Genomic DNA, 20,902 nt, shown 5'->3' with positions numbered 1-20,902 from the left:
GTAAACAGGTGATATTACTTTTAATAATCTATTCCATTAACTCAATATTAGCATCTCAACATGTGATCAATATGTATATAATTGCTAACGAGATCGTTTATTACATTCTTACTCTAGGCTGTTTCACACTTAGAGCACATTCTACACTGGACATTCTGGACGCTCTATAGCTACATGGGGCTTAGCAGCTGCCATGCTTGGCAACACTAGTCACATCAGTGACCAATGTTCATGAACTTGGAGGCTTTTGTTTTCTGCCTCGTTTGGAAAGTGTGATTGGTGAGGAAGCCTTGGGTACTCAGACGAAAAGTTTACCTGAAAATATGGCCAGAAGCAGATGGCAGAAGACGAGAGGAGATTCCTGCTCTGGGGAAGAAGTTAGACTTTAATGTCCTCTCCAACACCAAGTCCCTGACCCCATAGTGAGTTTCAGGCCCCTGACCTCACTGCTCTAGTCTCATGGACGCAAAAGATAGTTTCATGTTATTCCTGCTAACGTAAAGTGCAGGACAAGAAAGAAGAACAGATAAACATAAAGAGAGACAAAGGTTCACTTGAACCCAAGAGTTTGAGATTGCTGTGAGCTATGATGTCGCAGTACTCTACTGAGGGTGAAAGTGAGACTCTTTTTATTTATTTATTATTGAGACAAAAGTTGCTTCCACTGGGCAAAACTACCAAAGTAACACAAAACTATCTTGGTAGGTAGCTTTGTTTTTATTTTATTTACTTATTTTTTGAGACAGTCTCACTCTGTTGCCCTGAGTACCATGGCTTCAGCCTACCTCACAGCAACCTCAGCCTCCTGGGGTCAAGATGATTTTCCTGCTTAGCCCCCCAAATAGCTGGGACTACAGGTGTCTGCCCCAATATCCAAGATTTTTTTTCTGCATTTAGTAGACACAGGTCTCGCTCTTGCTCAGGCTGGTCTTGAACTCCTAAGCTCAGCCTCCAAGAGAGCTAGGATTACAGGCACGAGCCTTTTATTTTCCCTGATTATCTGAGCCACAGCAGCAGGAGGTAGAGGAAGAGGCAGGGGGATTCCTGAGTACCAGTTGCCTGGACCAGGAGCATAGAAAATGTGAGGCTCCTCTCAGACGCTCCCTCCCTCCCTTGGGGCTGACAACACTGTTTCCAATACAAGTTGTTTTTCTCTGAAGTGAGCCAACACCAAAGACTTGGCAGTTTCACCAAGTTAGTTATGAGTGCTTTCTCTCTAATCTTGCTCGCAGCCTTTATTAGCAATGGGGCATTTCGTAACCTTTACTTGGGGGGAGGGTCCTAGAGTTGACTGTAAAAGTACTAACCACCCAGACGCTGGGTGCACATGTCTCAAAATTAAAAACCGGATTATTTTGTGGGACAGGTTGAAAGCAAGGAATAAAGGTGAGTGATGCCTTACTCGGGATGCGTCACCAGAGGGCGCCAGAGCATCCTTCTCAAGAGCTCTTTAGACTTGCTCAAAGTGACAGTCTCCACCGAATAACTCCGAAGACAGAAGAGAGTGGCTTGGTTAACCCTGAAAAAGCCTTCTGAGGCATAGGGTTTCGTTGACGTCATCAGTTTTATGTTAAAATGGATGCGACCTTTCATGGAATTTCTGAATACATCTCGCGGAACCAGACGCCCGCAGTGCACCGGCGTGTCCCTGGTGCGCGGAATCCCAGACCCCGCGTCCCGGATTCCTGATCAGGAAATCGCTGAGGGCGTCCACCAGCTGCTTTCCTCACCCTCTCTCTTCAGGACCCACCTGCCTGTGGGCACCTCCTATATGACCTAACTCTGGACGTGGGACCCCGGGCTGTTGGAGCGGATGACTTCCTAGAGCTTCTATTCCATCGTCTTCTTTTCACACAAGGGAAACTGAGGCTCGGGGATCTGTTTAGAGTCGCATTTCAAGTTAGTCTTGAGGTCAAGGTGAAATGTCTTTCCCAACTCATGAACGGGCACTGGCCTGTCCAACAGGAAGAGGGCTTGATTCACTTAGGTGATTATCTAAAGTCCAAACAAGGATAAGAAAGAGTATGAGTCCCAAGGAAAGGGGCTCACAGAACAAGAGTCCTCCAGTACAGACAGGTCGGGGCGGGAGTTCGGAGCCAAACTCTTCTGCAGAATTGCCGTGTGGTGCTGCCACCCCCTGGACAATTAGGAAATTGCCATAAAGTCAGCTTTTTCCGTTAAAATAATAACTTCACAGATTATTTCAGTTGCTATATTTCTATCATAATACTTTTCCCCTAAAGATTTGCTTGGTACTTACAAGCTCCGTGATCATCATTAGAGAAATACATAGGGACAATTATGAAGAGATGGAAATTTTTCACAACTAATTATCAATAGATTAAATCAAAGACTTTTTTTTCCTTTTGAGACAGAGCCTCAAGCTGTTACCCTGGGTAGAGTGCTGTCGCATCACAGCTCACAGCAACCTCCTACTCCTGGGCTTAAGCAATTCTCTTGCCTCAGCCTCCCAAGTAGCTGGGACTACAGGCACCCACTACAACACCAGCTATTTTTTGGTTGTAGTTATCATTGTTGTTTGGCAGGCCCAGGCTGGATTCGAACCTGCCAGCTCTGGTGTACGTGGCTGGCACCTTTCTATTTCTTTTAGACAAAGTGTTGAGTGAATGCAGAAGATCTGTGGATCTGAAACCCAATATGCATTTTCTATGTAATCACTGACTCACAAAATATATCTGAATTAAAATATGAATATATCTGAATTAAACAACCATTAGCAAATGGTTGTTAAGTATGTACTTTATGCTCTAACCATACTTAATGTGTATAAAGTGTTTTATGGGTAAAGCATTATACCTTATGGGTACATAAAATATTCACACTTTATGTTGATAAATTTATTTATCTCATACAACCTCCCAAACAGGTGCCATTATTATCCTCATTTTACATATAAAGAAACCGAAGCATGGGGATTTTGAGTAACTTGCCCAAGGTCAAGCATTAAACAGCAGATTGGGAGCCCAACCCATGCAACATGGTCTGGAAGCCTGTACTCTTAGCCACAAGGCAAGTGGTTCTCCAAGTGTGGCCCCTAGACCAGCAATGTCATCAACTTCTGGAAACCTGATAGAATTTCAAGTTCTCACCCCAGATCTGAGTCAGAAACTGGGGATAAAGGCAGGCACAGTGGCCTGGGCCCCCAGCCTGAGCAACATAGTGAGACCTTGTCTCAACTTTCAAAAGAAAAGGAAAAGGAACCAACCTGGGAGGGGAACCAGGTGATTCCAGGTAATTTTCCATAGGCAAAAATTTGATAACCACTGACCTAGACTGTGCTACCACCAATTGTTAGAGCATCTATATAAAACAACTCTGATTCTAGCTCTACCTGGAGATCATTAATAAACAGTATGGGTCCTTCCGCTGCGGCAGCCATTGGAGTTTCCAGCTCCGGTCCCCATGGCCGTGGGTCTCAACAAGAGCCACAGGGTGACCAAGAACGTTAGCAAACCGAGGCACAGGCACAGCCGCCACCACGGGTGCCTTACCAAATACACGAAGTTCGTGCAGGACATGATCTGAGAAGTGTGTGGCTTTGCCCCGTATGAGCAGCATGCCAGGAAGTTGCTCAACGAGCCCTCAAATTCATCAAGAAAAGAAAAGCGGGGGGACACACATCTGTGCTAAAAGGAAGCAGGAGCAGCCGAGCAACATCCTGGCCATGAGGAAAGCAGCTGCCAAGAAGGACTGAACGCCCCTCCCTCTGTGCACAATAAAACCTTTATAGATAAACAAACAAACAAAATAATAATAATAAACAGTATGGCAGGCATAATTGTACTGTCTTTTATGTTGCTACATTTAATGATGGCATATTCAAAAACTACTGTCCAACATTTAAAGGAAAAGTATATTTTAGAACATAATGCTCATATAATTATGACTCTTTAAAAATTAGCTGCATTTACCAAACTTTTCAAAATCCTTCGTGACTATCAGAGATTCTCTCTATTCATCATAACTGTGTTTTTGTTGCTGTTTGTTTTTGAGATAGGGTCTCACTCTGTCACCTGGTCTGGGTTACAGTGCCGTGGTATCACCCTAGCTCACTGCAGACTCAATCTTCTGGGCTCAAGCTATCCTCCTGCCTCAGTCTCTCAAGTAGCTGGGAATAGCTTAGAAACCACCACATCTAGGTACTTTTTTATTTTTTGTAGAGATGAGATTTCTCTATTGCCCAGGCTTATCTTGAACTCCTGGCCTTATGCGATCTTCCTGCCTCAGTCTCCCAAAGTGTTAGGAATACAGGCATGAGACACCATGCTGGGCCTATGACTGTGTTTGAGGGAAAATGACACCCCTCTGAGGAGAAGAGCCCAAGGACAGAAAGGTATGGGTGGTTCTAAAGAGAATCAACGGTACCCACCCAGGTGTCCATACTACAAGTTGGCAGCAGGGAATAATTCCCATCTTAGCTCTAAAACAAAACAGAAAGCCAATATTAAAGCTGGGAGATTCCCTGGGCAAGAGACTATATTTTCTTCAACTATATGGCTGCCGCAGTAAGAACGGAGGAGCTTCTTCAGCAAGCGTAGGGCATCACCATCCCAGGGATGTGGCTTGGATTGTACAGTTCAGCTAAACTGGAACTGTTTCCCAGAATTCCCTTCTCTGCATAGTTCCGGGCTGGCGTGGAGTTTGGAAGAGACATCCTGCGTGGAGTTTGGAAAGCAGAAGCGAGTCAGCAGCCATATGTCCTCCACACCCAGCCCACTGATGCAGGCCCCAGGGGTTATTGTTTACCTGCTGGCCTGACTAACTGGTGTGCGCAGCCACTGGGCTCACAACTCCTCCAGCCCTCACACCTTCTCTGACTCCTGGGAAAGCTGTGTTTTTTTGTTTTGTTTTGTTGAGACAGTCTCACTTTGTTGCCCTCAGTAGAATGCGGTGGCATCACAGCTCACAGCAACCTCCAGCTCCTGGGCTTTGGAGATTCTCTTGCCTCAGCCTCCCGAATAGCTGGGGATACAGGCTATGTTTTTGTTGCAGTTTGGCTGGGTATATAGGGCTGGTCCAGTGCCCTACTCACTGAGCTACAGGTGCCGCCCGGAAAGCTGTGTGTTTCATTCCATAATGGAAGACTCTGGCTTTACCTATAGGACACCCACTTCCTTAAAATTGGAGGCTTTCTGAAGGACAAGTGTGGACTACAATCCATCCTTTGGTTCTAGCTCTGTGCTCTCGGGCTTCAGTGTCCCTTGCTTCACGTCCATCTCCATCCTCGCCCCAGAGGACCTGCCCTGCAGACTGCAGGTTCCAGGATGAGCTCCCCATAGGATGTTTAGCCAGCTCCTAAGATTGGTCAGTGCCTATGATAATCCCTGTTATATCTCACTGCTGTGACATATCATCAGTCCCGGCTGATACATAAGCACAGAGGGAGGACATCCACCCAAGATCAGGCAACAGACAAGCCGAGAGGGACCCAGGAACTGGGCCTGAGGGAGGAAAAAAACTGCTGGAGACTCAAGCTTGTTGATTGTTAGAGTGACCCAGTTTTCAGGAGATTAACTAAAATGCAAAATTCCTAACCCTGAGTTACCATCCTCAACACAGGGTTAACAAACACCGTCAGTTGCTTAGAATTCATCCACAAGAGTGACAATTTCTGGATTTGGGGAGAGATGCTGGAACAAGCCTGCCTGATTTGAGGCCCAGCTCCTCCGCTTACCACTGCTTTGCATTTTTCTCTTGATAAATAATGTTTCCAAAAGTTATAAAAAAAATTTCTAATATTGTTTTCCTCTCTTCCTCTCTTCCTCCTCCTGCTTCCCTGTGCCCAAGGCATGTCTTCCGTCTTCCTACTGTGGGATGCAGGGGAGGCTGGAAGAGGGAAGCCAGTTTAGATCCGTTACAGCATCTGGGAAGGAAAAGACAGGGTGGTGGCAATGGCATCAAAAGGAGAGATGGGAACAGGAGGCAGGGACCAAAACATGAGCCCACAATCACCGAGTAGATGACAGGGAGGGAGGAGAAAGAGGACTTCACTCCAAGGTGGGGGGTGCAGGTGTAACTGGCAGACATAACACGGAGGAAAGAGGCGTGATTGGGAGAATGGTAACATCCAGAGTGTTAGGTGGGCCAGACTGATTCATCATAGATATGAAAAAACAATTCTGTAAGACTCTGTCTCAGGCAGATCTAACTCAGATAAGGGAGACATGCCACAGGCCCATCACCTCCTTGCACTGGTCCAGTTACAAAGACATAAGAAATATGCTTATACTGCAAGCCTCCAACACCCCGATAAGCCTCCAACACCCACACCTCAGCATGAAGAGTCCCAATAATGAGCCGCAAGTCTTTGGTGCCCTGATAACAAAGACTTGTCTATAAAGCCAGCTGCTCTTCAGACTGCCATGAGAAGATCCGCCTTCCTCACTGACACTGCTAACATCCTTTATGTCTTAGCCCCCTTGCACCCAAGTGTCAAAATAAACCTGCTGCCTTTCTTACACTTTGGACTTGAGTGCTTTGATCCATACCTTTTAGTTTCCACCTATTGTCTGTTGCTGAAACCCAAGATGGGATAAGTCTCTGCGTCTCCTGTTCCCAGTCTTCCTCTTTCCCTCTCCTTTCTTCTCTTTTATCCTCCTTCTGTCTGTCTGCTTGAACGAGAAGGGTGCTCCACTGTCAGCCACTGACAAGTCACTCCCTGGTATGTTGGGAAAGACCTCTCTCCAGGTGGTGAATGGACAGTAGCCCATCAGGGTGGCACTAAGGCTTTCCTCTCCTTCCTCCTGCTTTCCTCCTCGAAGCCTGTCCACCACTACTGTCCCCTCTTCCTGTCTGGAGACATTTTAAGACCCCTTCCTAACTGAGGATGGGTCAACAACACTGGCTCTGGGGACCAGCAACCACTTCTCCCCACACCTTCTCCGCAACCACACCACACATCTAATTCCAGGTGAGTCTTCTTTCTAGGCTTTTCCTTTTGCCCAATCCAAGGTTCTCTTGCTCAATTTTTCCATAATCCAGGGTGGTCCAGAAATCTGAGCTCCATCAAGAGACTTTCCAAGGTGCTGGCCATTGGTTGGCAAGCCATCTCAAGGACACCTCACTGGGCAGCTACCTACCATCAGTAACAGAAGGAAAAGGCGAGGACTCTTGCCTTCTTCTTCCTCTGCTCCCTTCCCCCTTATTCCTGGGGGCCCTCTAGGCCAACTCATGCACCCTCTCAATGGGAAATCCCCAAATATTCCCAAAGTGACCTCTGAAATTTACAGGTCCTTGGACTCACTGAAGACTTCCACTGTAAACAACTTATTACTATAATAAAATTTGGCCTGAATACAAATTAGATAATCAATCTCAATGGCCAGAAAACACTTTCAATTTCAGTTATTTAACAGACCTTATCAATTTTGCTGGTGAAACAAAAAGTAGTTTAAAGTCCCCTAAATCCAGGTCTTTTTCACTCAGAGCACACCCCTCTCATTGTGACTCCTGTTCTCCCTCCCATATCTTCCTCCTTTGTTCCCCCTGCCCATCTCCTGCATTTTCTTCCCACCCCAAATACTCCCCAAATCCTCTAGAAGTCACATCCGTTGACCTGGCTGATCACCAGTCACCCCATATCACCTTGCTTCCCCTTCCCCTTACAGACCAGCAGACTCAGAAAGAATCAATCCTATTCCCCGTCCAGTGGCTGATCCTAACCCCCCTCCCAACTTCTCTCCCCCTGACACCTGCTCTTATAGCAGCCATGGTCCCCACCTGCCAGACAGTTCCTCTTCTTCCCCTAGCCCCTATAATCCGCCTTAGGGAAGTTGCTGGGGCAGAGGGCATTGTCCAAGTTCATGTTCCCTTTTCCCTTCTGACCTGGACTTTCTGATCTACACTCTCCTGCCCTCACTGTCTTCACTTCCCAGATAAAGTGTTTCTTTTGACTCCCTTCTTCCCAGTTTAGATCCTGACACTAAGGAGGGATGGTCTGTCCTGGCAGTACATTTCATCTCCCAGTCTGCCTCTAATATTTGGCATAAACTGCAAAAACTTGTAAAGGAGCCTCAGATCCACAGCAAAACTTCAAACCTAGCCTTCAATGGTCTTTGATAACCAGATGGACACAGAGATCGTGGGGAGAAAGGGCAACAACAGGCCCTGGGAGCAGAAACAAACTTTTCAAATGGTGGTTAACTTTATAGGAGAAATTTATCTTTTTCTTTCTTTCTTTTTTTTTTTTTGAGATAGGTCTAATTATGTCACCCTCAGTAGAGTGCCATGGTGTCACAGCTCACAACAACCTCAAACTCTTGGGCTTATGTGATTCTCTTGCCTCAGCCTCCCAAGTAGCTGGACTGTAGGCACCTGCTGCAGTGCCTGGCTATGTTTTTGTCGCAGTTGTCATTGTTGTTTAGCTGGCCTGTGCCAGGTTAGAACCTGCCAGCCTCAGTGCATGTGGCGGTGCCATAACCACTGTGCTGCAGGTGCTGAGCCTACAGGGGAAATTTTTCAAAGGCAGAGTTGCCCTGGAGGTTCAGGTAAGAAGTCAAGAATGTGCCCTGCTTGGAGGCTCCATCTTGCTTTCTTGGCAGCCAGGTGGGTCTCTGGAGAGAAATGCCCCAGGGAGCAGAGCTCACAGGCAAAGCTGGCAGAGGCCCCTGAGCCAGCATCCTCCACACCCACAGACCCTCTAGGACTACTTCAGTCTGACAAACAGACCCCAACCTTGGAACAAGTTCAACTTCATCACACCAGGAGGCTGAGCCCCAAGGAACTCTCTCTGTTACAGGTAAGCAAACTGATTTAAATAATATCAGAGCCACTTCCTCTGCTCTACTTGAATTTTCAGTACCTCTGTTTCCCTCTCCTAGCTCCATCATTGTATATGGAGATCACCTCTGCTGGGAGATTAAGTACAATTGCCCTACCTGACTGTTTGAATAAAATATTAAAATTAAGTCAAACACCTAATTCCTTTAACATTGCAAACTTCCTTTCTCAAACTCTTAACAAAAACTCAAGTAAGACTTTGTAAACAACCTTCTGTTTCTCTTTTTCTGCATTTGAAGATAAGGTAAAAGAAATCAGGAACTAAGTTAGAAAAAAGATGTAAAATGACATGGGTATAAAGATGTATTTTTGATAAAGAAAAATTTTTTAAAAAGAAAAGAAAAGAATTTTGTATAAGAAAAATCTTACATAGAAACTTTTTGTCGTCTTGGCGCCTGTGGCTCAAGTGGCTAAGGTGCCAGCCACATACACCTAAGGTGGCGGGTTCGAATCCAGCCCGGGCCTGCCAAACAACAATGATGGCTGCAACCAAAAAAATAGCCAGGCATTGTGGCGGGTGCCTGTGGTCCCAGCTACTTGGGAGGCTGAGGGAGGGGACTCGCTTGAGCCTAGGAGTTGGAGGTTGCTATGAGCTATAATGCCACGGCACTCTACCCAGGGCGACAGCTTGAGGCTCTGTCTCAAAAAAAAAAAAAAAAACTTTTTGTCCTGGCTTGGCGCCTTGTAGCTCAGTGAGTAGGGCGCCAGCCACATGCACTGAAGGTGGCAGGTTCAAGCCTGGCCCAGGCCTGCTAAAACAACAATGACAACTGCAACCAAAAAATAGCCAGGCACTGTGGAAGGTGCCTGTAGTCTCAGCTACTCAGGAGGCTGAGGCAAGAGAATTGCTTAAGCCCAAGAGTTGATGTTGCTGTGAGCTGTGATGCTACGACAGTCTACCGCGGGCAACACAGAGAGACTCTGTCTCAACTTTTTGTCCTAAGGTAATTGGTGATTTAATAAAGAAGATTTAAGATAAAACCAAAATTAAACATGTCAAAAGATAGTTCATGAAAGTTATTTTATGAAAATTTATAAAAAATATTTTTAAAAATTTTGTATGTCAGCCAGGCATGGTGGCTTACACCTATAATCCCGGCACTGGGAGGCCCAGGTGGGCAGATTCCCTGAGCTCAGGAGTTCGAGACCAGCCTGAGCAAGAGCAAGACCCTGTCTCTAAAAAATGGTGGGGTCTTGTGGCAAGTACCTGTAGTTCCAGCTACTCAGGATGCTGAGGCAAGAGGATTGCTTGGGCCCAAGAGTTTGAGGTTTCTGTGAGCTATAATGCCCAATCTCGGGGCAACTGAGAGAGACTCTGTCTGGGGCGGCTGGGGGGTGGGGGATGAACGGGGGAAACTGTATGTAATTAAGTTAGTTATAATGAAAGAGGAATCTTCAGTTAAAACAACAAAATTTTCTGTTCTGTTTGTAACTCTTAGATTTCTGTTCCTATATATGTGTTTAAATTAATAAGTAAATGTATCAAAAGCTCATAACTCAAAAAGTCAATCTGCCACTATAAAGTTTAAATACAGTGTGTTAAACTATCGTTTCACCTACTAAAAACTACAGTTACTAAATTATGGGTATATGAGTGTCCTTGATATAAGATACCAGCACAAAAGATCCAAGGTCAGTTACTGATTTGAAACTGAAGGGGAAAAAAAGGGACCCTTTTTATTTTTAAAACAGCACCTGGCCCAAGCAAGATTCCAGCACTTTGGGAGGCCGAAGTGGATGGACTGCCTGAGCTCATGAGTTGGAGGCCAGCCTGAGCCAAAAAAAAAAAAAAAAATAGCCTGGTGTTGTGACAGGCACCTGTAGTCCCAGCTACTTGGGAGGCTGAGGCAAGAGGATGGCTTAAGCCCAAGAGTTTGAGGTTGCTGTGAGCTATGATGCCAGAGCACTTACAGATAAAGCGAGATTTTGTCTCAAAATAAGTAAATAAAACAGCTCCTGCTTCTCTTTCCTAATTGACACTACCGTGTCTAGCTCTTAAGCTAAGCATACTCTTAATAAATGAAGTCAAGACTCTTACAGTCACCTTCCTGGTTAACTACTTAAGACAGCTAACTGCATGCACTGGCCAGCTGGAAACCTGTCTCTCTGTAAGCCCAGAAGAAGATTCATCAACCCCATTATTTCAGAGAGGCCCCCTCCAACCAGCAAATTAGGTAAATCTCAAAACCTTCTACTGGGGGGGAGGGTGCCTGTGGCTCAAAGGAGTAGGGTGCCAGCCCCATATACGAGAGGTGGCAGGTTCAAACCTGGCCCCAGTCAAAAACTGCAAAAAAAAAAAAAAAACCTTCTACCCAAAACCCCTACCCCGAAATCAGATAACCCCCTTCACTACCCTACAACAGCCAGACTACAAGGCAGCAGCATATTACGTAATATGGGACACTTAGATAATTTCATTTTATCTATAATAATTCCTAACCCTCCTCTAAAAGTCAGAAACCTTCTTGCACTTCTCTAAAACCTTTACCTCCAGGGACACGTCTTGGATTTCTCATATCAAGATTTAACCCTTTAGTTAAAACTGCCTTCTTCCTAACCCTAATACCCCTTTTGTCCCCTGTTAACTTCCCTGATGTTACACCTCAGTACTTACTAAACACAATGAATCTTTTCTAAACCATCCTTCTCACCTCTATCTCAATGATCAGCCATCCCAGCTCCAGGTTACATTTAAAACACTTCCACCATACACTCAACCTACTGCAAGAAGTGAGCCTCCTTTTCTGACTGAGCAGACACCTGCTCAAGAAATTATCCCACCACTATAGCCAACAGAACAATAAAAATGTTCCAGACTTTTTCAGAAAACATCCACTCACCCCCTTACACAGCAACTCCCATCTCTGGGACAGTAACGTTAACCATAAACCTTCTCTCCCCACCTACCCCCTTTTCTATGACCCTCACAGGTGCTGAGCCCTTCCTGGAGACCTTACCTCCAAATCCTTACAACCATACCACACAGTCCCCACCCCTCCAACTCTTTAGAATCCTGATGGATAAGTTATGCTGTCTCATCTCTTGCCAGTGGATTATTTTTACAATCCATTTTCTCTTCAGAACCCCCCTACTTCACCATATCCCCCCTTTTCTTACCCTAGACCTAACATTCAGAAACCCTTACCCTGAATCCACACTCTTGGCTGTCCTCCACAAGCAAATGGGCCAATCTCCCCTCTTCCTGGGAGAACACTTGCCAATTACTTTTCAGTCTTAAATAAAAAACTCGGACAAAACTGGAAAATTTATAATTTTCTCCACACCTTTCTTCATTTCACCTTAACTCATGTCTGACACAAAAGCCTATTTCTAAAGCCAGGTGCCATGGCTTATGCCTATAATCCTAGCACTCTGGGAGGTCGAGGCTTGTGGATTGCTTCAGTTCAAGAGTTTGAGAACAGCCTGAGCAAGAGTGAAACTCTATCTCTATAAATGGAGGGTGTTGTGGAGGATGCCTGTAGTCCCAGCTACTCTGGAGGCTGAGGCAAGAGGATTGCTTGAGCCCAAGAGTTTGAGATTGCTGTGAGCTGTGACATCACAGTCAGGGTGACAAAGTGAGACTCTGTCTCAAAAAAAGCCAATTTCTGTTTGTAAAGACAAAACATATTCTTGCATACCCCCCAATTGGATAGACTCCTATATTCTTACATAACTATCTCCCAATATAAACACTGCCCCTCCTGATCAGAGACAGCTGGTGGGAGGGAGCAGGCCCCAAACCAAACAGTCCCCCTTCCCAACTCTTGGAATGCTTCAACGCCTGTGTTCCTGAAAACAACAGAACAGTAAGTTTTATTTATTCTGTTCTTACTTTTGGCTAATGCACACCAAAGTATTGTGACATTTAGGATCATCACATCTGCAACTCAATTGCCCATGGTTTAGAAGCAATTACATCACACACACACACAGAGACGTATAAAGAGAGGAGCAGGAGATAAAACGATAAAGAAAATGGAATAAAAATTTAATAATTGAGGAATCTGGGTAAAGGGTCCACAGGATTTCTTATTCTCAAAACTCTTCTGTAACTCTTTAATTATGATGTCAAAATAAAGTTTACTGAAGAAGAAAGAGGGAAAAGAGGAAGTAGAGAAGGAGGAGGGGGGAGAAAAAGAAGAAGAAAATAGCTGCTGGCAGCCATCGGGACCACGCGGAGAAAGGCTGCTTCAGAATGGAAGGAGCCAAGGGAAACAGAGCTCAGAGGGGACGCGGGCCACTGTGTAAGCACTCTGCAAAGCTTTAAGTCACCTCTTCGTCTAAACTGGTCAACTAACATAAGTCAGATAATTCCTTTTTACAAGACTTACTTGTGAAATGTATAATTCACCAGATTCCAGCTGGGAGCTACTACATTTCTTTTGCTTTCCTTTTTTTTTTTAAATTGTTTATTTTTATTCCTAAATGAACACTGAAACTATCCAGCAGAGTTCTGAGAAGCTACAGAACTATTTGCTATTCAGCTATTTGCCGACAAAATATAAAGAATTAGAGGAAGGAAGAGGAGGGCAGAGATTACTTAGAGCAGCGGTTCTCAGCCTGTGGGTGGCGACCCCTTTGTAACAATGAAAATACATCCTGCATATCAAATATTTACATTATGATTCATAACAATAGCAAAAATAGGCTCGGCGCCTGTGGCTCAAGCGGCTAAGGCGCCAGCCACGTACGCCTAAGGTGGCGGGTTCGAATCCCCAGCCCGGGCCCGCCAAACAACAATGACGGCTGCAACCAAAAAATGGCCGGGCATTGTGGCGGGCGCCTGTGGTCCCAGCTACTTGGGAGGCTGAGGCAGGAGACTCGCAGGAGTTGGAGGTTGCTGTGAGCTGTGATGCCATGGCACTCTACCCAGGGGGATAGCTTGAGGCTCTGTCTCAAAAAAAAAAAAGCAAAAATACAGTTATGAAGTAGCAACAAAAATAATTTTATGGTTGGGGGTCCCCACAATGTGAGGAACTGTATTAAAGGGTCACAGCATTAGGAGGCATTGGGGTGATTGAGAACCCCTGACTTAGAGAAACACAACCACCGAGAGGTAAGTTGACAGCTCTGTGCTGTGATTCATGGCTGTAAACCTAGCACTGTGAGAGGCCATGGCAGGAGGATCACTTGAGGCCAGGAGTTTAAGACCAGCCTGCGCAACAGAGTAAGAGCTCATCTAGAAAAATAAAAGCACAAAGTAAAAAATTAGCTGGGCATGGTGATGGATGCACATAGTTCCAACTTCTCAGGAGGCTGAGGCAGGAGGACTGCTTGAGCCTAGGAATTTGAAGTTGCTGTGAGCTATGATGACTCCTCTATATTTTAGCCTAGGAAACAGAGTCAGACTCTGTCTCAAAAAAATAAAAAAGAGAGAGAGAGTTACTTATATAGACAATTAAACAATTCAACAACAAAAACCCTGGTTTAAAAATGAGCGAAACACTTGACTGGACGTTTCTCTGAAGAGGGGATACATGTGGTCAACAAGCACGTGAAAGATACTCAACCTCACATCATTAGAGAAATGCCAATCAAACCAGAACGAGACACCATCTCACAGGGTGATGCCCATCAAAAAGCCCAGAAATCGGTCAGGCACGATGGCTCACTCCTATAATCCCAGCACTCTGGGAGGCTGAGGCAGGTGGATTGCCTGTGCTCACAGGTTCAACACCAGCCTGAGCTAGAGCAAGACCTCATCTCTAAAAACAGCCGGATGTTTTGGTAGGCACCTATAGTCCCAGCTACTCAGGAGGCTGAGTCAAGAAGATCGATTAAGCCCAAGAGTTTGAGGTTGCTGTGAGCTATGACACCATGGCGCTCTACCAAGGGCAACAAAGTGAGACTCTGTTTCAAAAAAAAAAAAAAAACAAAAACCAGAAAACAGGTATTAGGAAGATGTGGGGAAACTGAGACCCTAGTGCTCTGTTGGTCGGAAGGTACAATGGTATAGCAACTGTGAAAAGCAGTATGGCAGGTCCTCAAAAAATGAAAGGCAATTACCATATGACCCAGCAATTCCACTTCTGGATGAATACCCAAAAGAAATGAAAACAACATATCAAATCAGTATTTGTATACCCATGTTTATGGTAACCAAAAGGTGGAAGCAGCCAAGTGAATGGATAAACAAAATATGGAGTATACCCATGATATATGGAGTATTATTCAGCCATTAAAAGGAAGGAAATTCTGACACTTGCTACAACATTGATAAACCCTAAGGCTATGAAGCTAAGTGAAATAATACAGGCACAAAAGGACCGACACATATGATTCTACCTATGTGAGGTGCCTAGAGTAGTCAGATTCATAGAGACAGGAACAAGAAGGGTGGGAAAGGCAGGATGGAGAGTTAGTGTTTAATAGGTACAGAGTTTTAATTTCTTTTGCTTATTTTTTTTTCTGAGAGGGTCTCACTTTGTCATCCTTGGTAGAGTGCTGTGACATGATAGCTCACAGCAACCTCCAACTCTTGGGCTTCAGCGATCTTCTTGCCTCAGCCTCCCAAGTAGCTGGGACTACAGGTGCCTGCTACAACACCTGGCTGCTTCTAGAGACAGGGTCTCGCTCTAGCTCAGGCTGCCCACCTCAGCCTCCCAGAGTGTTGGCCTTACAGGTGTGAGCCAGCGTGCTGGGCCTTTACCACAATTTTTTTAAAAAAGAATTACACAGACAAAAGATTTGGTATAGGACAGGCTGAACAATGGCATAATTTGGCCAGAGAACAGCTAGAGTAAACAAATACATTACATAAAAGAAGTGATAATGTATAAATCCTGATGGAAAAAAAATGTTCTTAATGTAAAAACTGCAAGACAGGCCAGGTGGCTCACGCCTGTAATCCTAGCACTCTGAGATGCTGAGGCCAGTGGATTGCTTGAGCTCAGGAGTTGGAGACCAGACTGAGCAACAGCAAGACCCCATCTCTAAAAATAGCCAAGCATGGTGGGCACCTGTAGTCCCAGCTACTTGGGAGGCTGAGGCAAGAGACTTGCTTGAGCCCAAGAGTTCCAGGTTGCTGTGAGCTATGATGTCACAGCACTCTATCCAGTGTGACAAAGTGACACTATGTTTCAAACAACAACAGCAAAAAATACAATAAAATAATAAAATAAAATAAAAATAAGAACATTAACCACAAGACAGTTATCAGAATGCAATTATCAAAATCAAGATTTTAACCCTGATACAATAATGTCAACTAATCTATAGATCTTATTCAAATTACACCAATTGTCCCAATAGCTTCTTTTATAGGAAAAGAAAACCACAGCCTGTGAATTACATTCTGTCATCATTCCTCTTTAGATATTGCTGGATCCCCTCCACAAGGTCGTAATGCACCCCTACCGCAATATTCAGTGGACAGCCGTGGCTCTATTATTCACATCCAGTGAAAAAGAAAAAGCCAAAGTTGCTCACTAACAAATTCACTTTTCTCTCTTGAAATTGAATCTTTTGTGCCCTGATTGGTCTAATTTGGGTCACACATTCTTCCCTGCACCAATTACTGTCGTCAGGGGAGATGGTCTGTGCTGATTAGCACAGCTCAGTTCACTTTCTGGTCCCTGGGAGCCCATGGATGGATTCAGGTTCACCTGAAGCATGTGGGCTTGGGTTGGGGAGGGCTGACGGAGTGGTTCTTCCAAGCAAAATTAGGGTACTATTTCTACAGAATAAAGCTGGGTGAAAAGAAGGACAACTAATATCCAGTACATTCTCCTCTTCACGAATGCCCAACATACACCATACAACACAACAAAAGCCTACTGTGCTTGGCAAAGGGAGAGTGATGTTGAATTGAGAGCATTAATTAGACTCTGACCTAATAATTTTTCATTTTAATCCCGTAAATAGTTTAGTCTCCCTTTTTCATAGCGCAACTCTTAAGAGAAAGATTTTGGTCTATCTACCGTTTTTTTTTGTTTGTTTCAATTTAAGTAATTTTCACACCAGCCTTAGATAGCAGGATGTCATATACTTATCCTACTTCTGAAAAATCTGTACCAAAACAGACACTTGCAATAATTTCACTAAATGTTACTCAAGGAAATAAAATAAACTTAAGCCCATTTTTTTGGTCCCAAATAATAGGTTTTCCGAAATTGTGATTTTTTTTTCTAGAAGAACTTGAATGCTATTTTTTCCTCTCTTACTCTAAAAAAAAAAAAAATGTTTATTTTTCTGCCTTTTCAAATGGTTTCCATCTTTCACAGAGCCTAGAGGGCTCCCGGCGTAGGGTGATTTGTTATTGTTTTATATTTCTTCTCACACTCATTGTTCTCCTGGTTTTAAAACTTCTAAGTTGATCAACTGCCATCTTAACAGATCTTGGGCCAGTCCCAGTCTCCAGCTCTCAGCCTGTCTTTTAGGGCAGTTTATTTAAGCCCAGGGAGCATTAATATCCCCAGATATGTCTGCACAAAGACGAACTGATTTCTGGGTTTTAGATCCAAAGAATATTTGAAAAGGCATTCTCTGAATCTAAGTGCTCTGAGTACTTTGAAGCACACACATTTGGTTCCCTCAGTCATTAAATCTCAAAAAGTCCTGCCATTCCTTGAGGCAGTTTGTACCTTTTTTTTTTTTTACAGAGTTTCACTATGATGCCCTGAGTAGAGTGCTGTGGCATCACAGCTCACAGCAACCTCAAACTCTTGGGCTTAAGCTATTCTCTTGCCTTAGCTTCCCAAGTAGCTGGGACTACAGGAGTCCACCACAACGCCTGGCTATTTTTGTTGTTGTTGTTGCAGTTGTCATTGTTTAGCAGGCTGGGGCTGGGTTTGAACCCGCCAGCCTTGGTGTATGTGGCTGATACCCTACCCACTGAGCTATGGGCGCTGCGTGTAGAACGTACTTTAAAATTTTTTTCTGTAATTAACTTTTTACTTTACATTCAGCAGAACCAGAAATGCCTAAAAATAGAATCCCATTTAAATCAGCTTGTCTCTAACCTTACTCAACAATTAGGGAAATATTAAACAAAGGAAACCCAGGGTTGACCTGCCTGCAGGTTTCCCTTCTTGTGGGTTTAAGGTGGGAAAGTGCAGGGAAGTGTTGGAGCATGAGGGGAAGTGGAATGAGACCTCAGTGATGGAGGCAGGACCCCTGGGCCTTCATCTAGCTGTGGCCTCAACCAACCACATACTTTTGGGCCATGATCTTTTGGGCTCATGTGATCCCCTTGCCTTAGCCTCCCAAGTTACTGGGGCTACAAGTGCCTGCCACAACACCCAGCTATTTTTAGAGACAGGGTCTCACTCTTGCTCAGGCTGGTCTCCAACTTCTGAGCTCAGCCAATCCACTGGCCTTGACCTCCCAGAGCTGCTAGGATTATAGGTATGAACCACCACACCCACCCGGCCTACTAAATTTGTTTTAAATGGAAGGCTGCGCATGGTGGCTCATGCCTATAATTTAAGCACTCTGGGAACCCACAGGCACAAACATCCCTGGAGTTCAAGACCAGCTTGAGCAAGGGCAAGACCTTTCTCTACTAAACAAATAGAAAAAACTAGCTGGGCATTGTGGTGGGCGCCCGTTGTCCCAGTTAGCTGTGAGGCTAAGACAGGAAGATCACTTGAGCCTGGGAGTTTGAGGTCACTGTGAGCTAGGCTGTAGCCATGGCACTTTAGCTTGAGCAACAGAGTGAGACTCTGTCTCTAAAAAACAAACAAACATAAAAACCACCAAATAGAGGGGGGCCCATCAAAGCCTCTTTCATGCATGAATCCTTTTCCTCTTCCGGCTTCCTTCCTGCAACTTTTAGGCCTTTTTCAAACGAGGTTAAGATGTATAAATGCATTTTATATGGTGCTTCTTCTTTCAGATTTTTAAAAAATGTCCTAGTGAGCATGTTTACCATCAATAATGAAAAAGCAGTAGCGTGGAGTGATGTACAGCACACCAAAATTCAGAGACTCCTTGGGCGTAATCAAAGAGACAAAGGAAATAAAGACATTTGGAATTGACTCACACGGTGAGTTTGTGTATCTTTCTTACAAATGGAAATTCTCTAGCAGCTAAACATATCATAATAAAAATTCCTATTTCCCTATGCTATTGATTCTTTTATCTTATCTGTTATTTAGAGAGACAGCTAGGCAGAACTGAGCAGCACATATTTCTTTTAAATCCTTGACTTGCATCATATTTCTGATGATTAGCAAGAAATCTGGGTCGAGCTCATGCCTGTAATCCTAGCACTCTGGGAGGATGAGGTGGGAAGAGTGCTTGAGGTCAGAAAGCCCTTCTTTACTAAAAATAGAAAAATTAGCCAGGTAAGTGGCTCACACCCAAAGCCCTAACTCCTTGGAGTGCTGAAGCAAGAGGATCTTTGAGCCCAGGAGTTGGAGGTTGCAGTGAACTATGATGATGCCACTGTACTGTAGCCTGGGTGACAGAACAAGACTCTGTCTTAAAAAAAAAAAAAAAAAAGAAAAGAAAGAAAGAAAAAAAATCTGAAAGTTAGGCAGTAGGAAGATCAATATACACCAAAAGATATATATATTTTTAAATGGAAAATACTAAGCTTGATGCAATGGCTGAGGCAAGAGGATCCCTTGAGCCCAGGAGTTTGAGACCAGCCTGGGCAATATATCAAGACCCTGTCCCTACCAAAAATAAAAGTGTAAGCCAAGTGTGGCAGTACTTACCTGTAATCCCAGCTACTCAGGAAGCTGAGGCAGGAGTGGGGTGGTTTGAACCCAGGAAGGAGTTCAAGGCTGCAGTGAGCTATGATGAAGCCACTGTACTCCAGCCTAGGTGACAGAGTAACCTGTCTGTAAATTAATTAATTAATAGGTGGCCCCTAGAAAATTCCATATGACAGCTATAGCATTCTCTTTTTTAAGCTGTAGCTCATTAACTATTAGTGGTCATGACTGGTATTTTTTAAAGGATGAAATACAGAAGGAAACATGAGGCACGTCATATGACATAAGGGTAACTGTTGTCCCATAGGACTTTTGTTTCAATCTTATATGTCAGTGGCTATCAGGCTTTGGCCTCAGCATCTCCTTATTCTCTTAAAATATAGAGAAGACCACAAAAGTTTTTGTTTGTGTAGGATATATCTATTGGTACTATACTTACTGTATTAGAAACTTAAACTAAGAATTAAAAAATATATATATTTGGCTCGGCGCCTGTGGCTCAAGCGGCTAAGGTGCCAGCCACATACACCTAAAGTGGTGGGTTCGAATCCCCAGCCCGGGCCCGCCAAACAACAATGATGGCTGCAACCAAAAAATGGCCGGGCTTTGTGGCGGGCGCCTGTAGTCCCAGCTACTTGGGAGGCGGAGGCAGGAGACTCGCTTGAGCCCAGGAGTTGGAGGTTGCTGTGAGCTGTGATGCCATGGCACTCTACCCAGGGGGATAGCTTGAGGCTCCGTCTAAAATATATATATATATTTGTATGTTAATTTTTGTATAAATGACTGTTGCGGGCACCCCAGAGGGAGGGTGAACCCACAACTGGCCCAATAACCAGTGTTGAGGGGGTGACACCAATAAGGTCTCTTGCTTTGGGTTGCCACCTGCTGCTGAGCACACATTATGAGCTGCTCCCTGGGGCTAGGGTGCTCACTGAGCGGGCCTCTTTGGGCTGCCTTTGCTAAGTACTCCCAAGCCCCTGTTACAGATATAATCAAACTAAGTTGCAAGAGTTTTTTCATTCTTTTTTTTTTTTGGTCAGATTAATATGAGGGTACAAACCACTAGGTTACACAATTTACACTTAGCAGGTAAAATTCAGAGTTGTAGTTGTATTCTAGACTCAGGCAGTGTGCCATGTAACCATGCATTGTTCCCATGGTGTGGGAAGCTACTGAACTCTGTCCCCGCCCCTTCTTGATTTTAATTGAAATTTTCTCTCATGTAGGTCTGTGATTGTTAACTCCAAGTTGCAAATCAGTATTGAGTCTATGTGATGCCCTGGGGCACAGTGACATGGGCCTGTAGTCCAGCTACTTGGGAAGCTGAGGGGGGAGAATCAGTTGAGCCTTGGTATTTGAGACCAGCCTGGGCAACACAAAAAAACAAAAAGAAAGAAAAAGGAAAGGAAAAGTTTTTCCTAAAAAGTATCCCTGGGCCATAT

The 20,902-nt window shown here is 44.5% G+C and overlaps 1 pseudogene; it reads left to right on the top strand.

Annotated features, from left to right (window-relative positions):
• The first annotated feature begins 3,423 nt into the window (after positions 1-3,423).
• Positions 3,424-3,715, top strand: LOC100945078 (annotated as a pseudogene).
• The last annotated feature ends 17,187 nt before the right edge of the window (positions 3,716-20,902 follow it).

The sequence above is a fragment of the Otolemur garnettii genome, unplaced genomic scaffold (assembly GCF_000181295.1).
Source record: "Otolemur garnettii isolate 467f Iridium unplaced genomic scaffold, OtoGar3 scaffold00119, whole genome shotgun sequence".
In the NCBI taxonomy this organism is placed as follows: Eukaryota; Metazoa; Chordata; class Mammalia; order Primates; family Galagidae; genus Otolemur; species Otolemur garnettii.
Note: the sequence above shows the minus strand (reverse complement) of the source record. Positions and strands in the feature narration are given on the sequence as shown.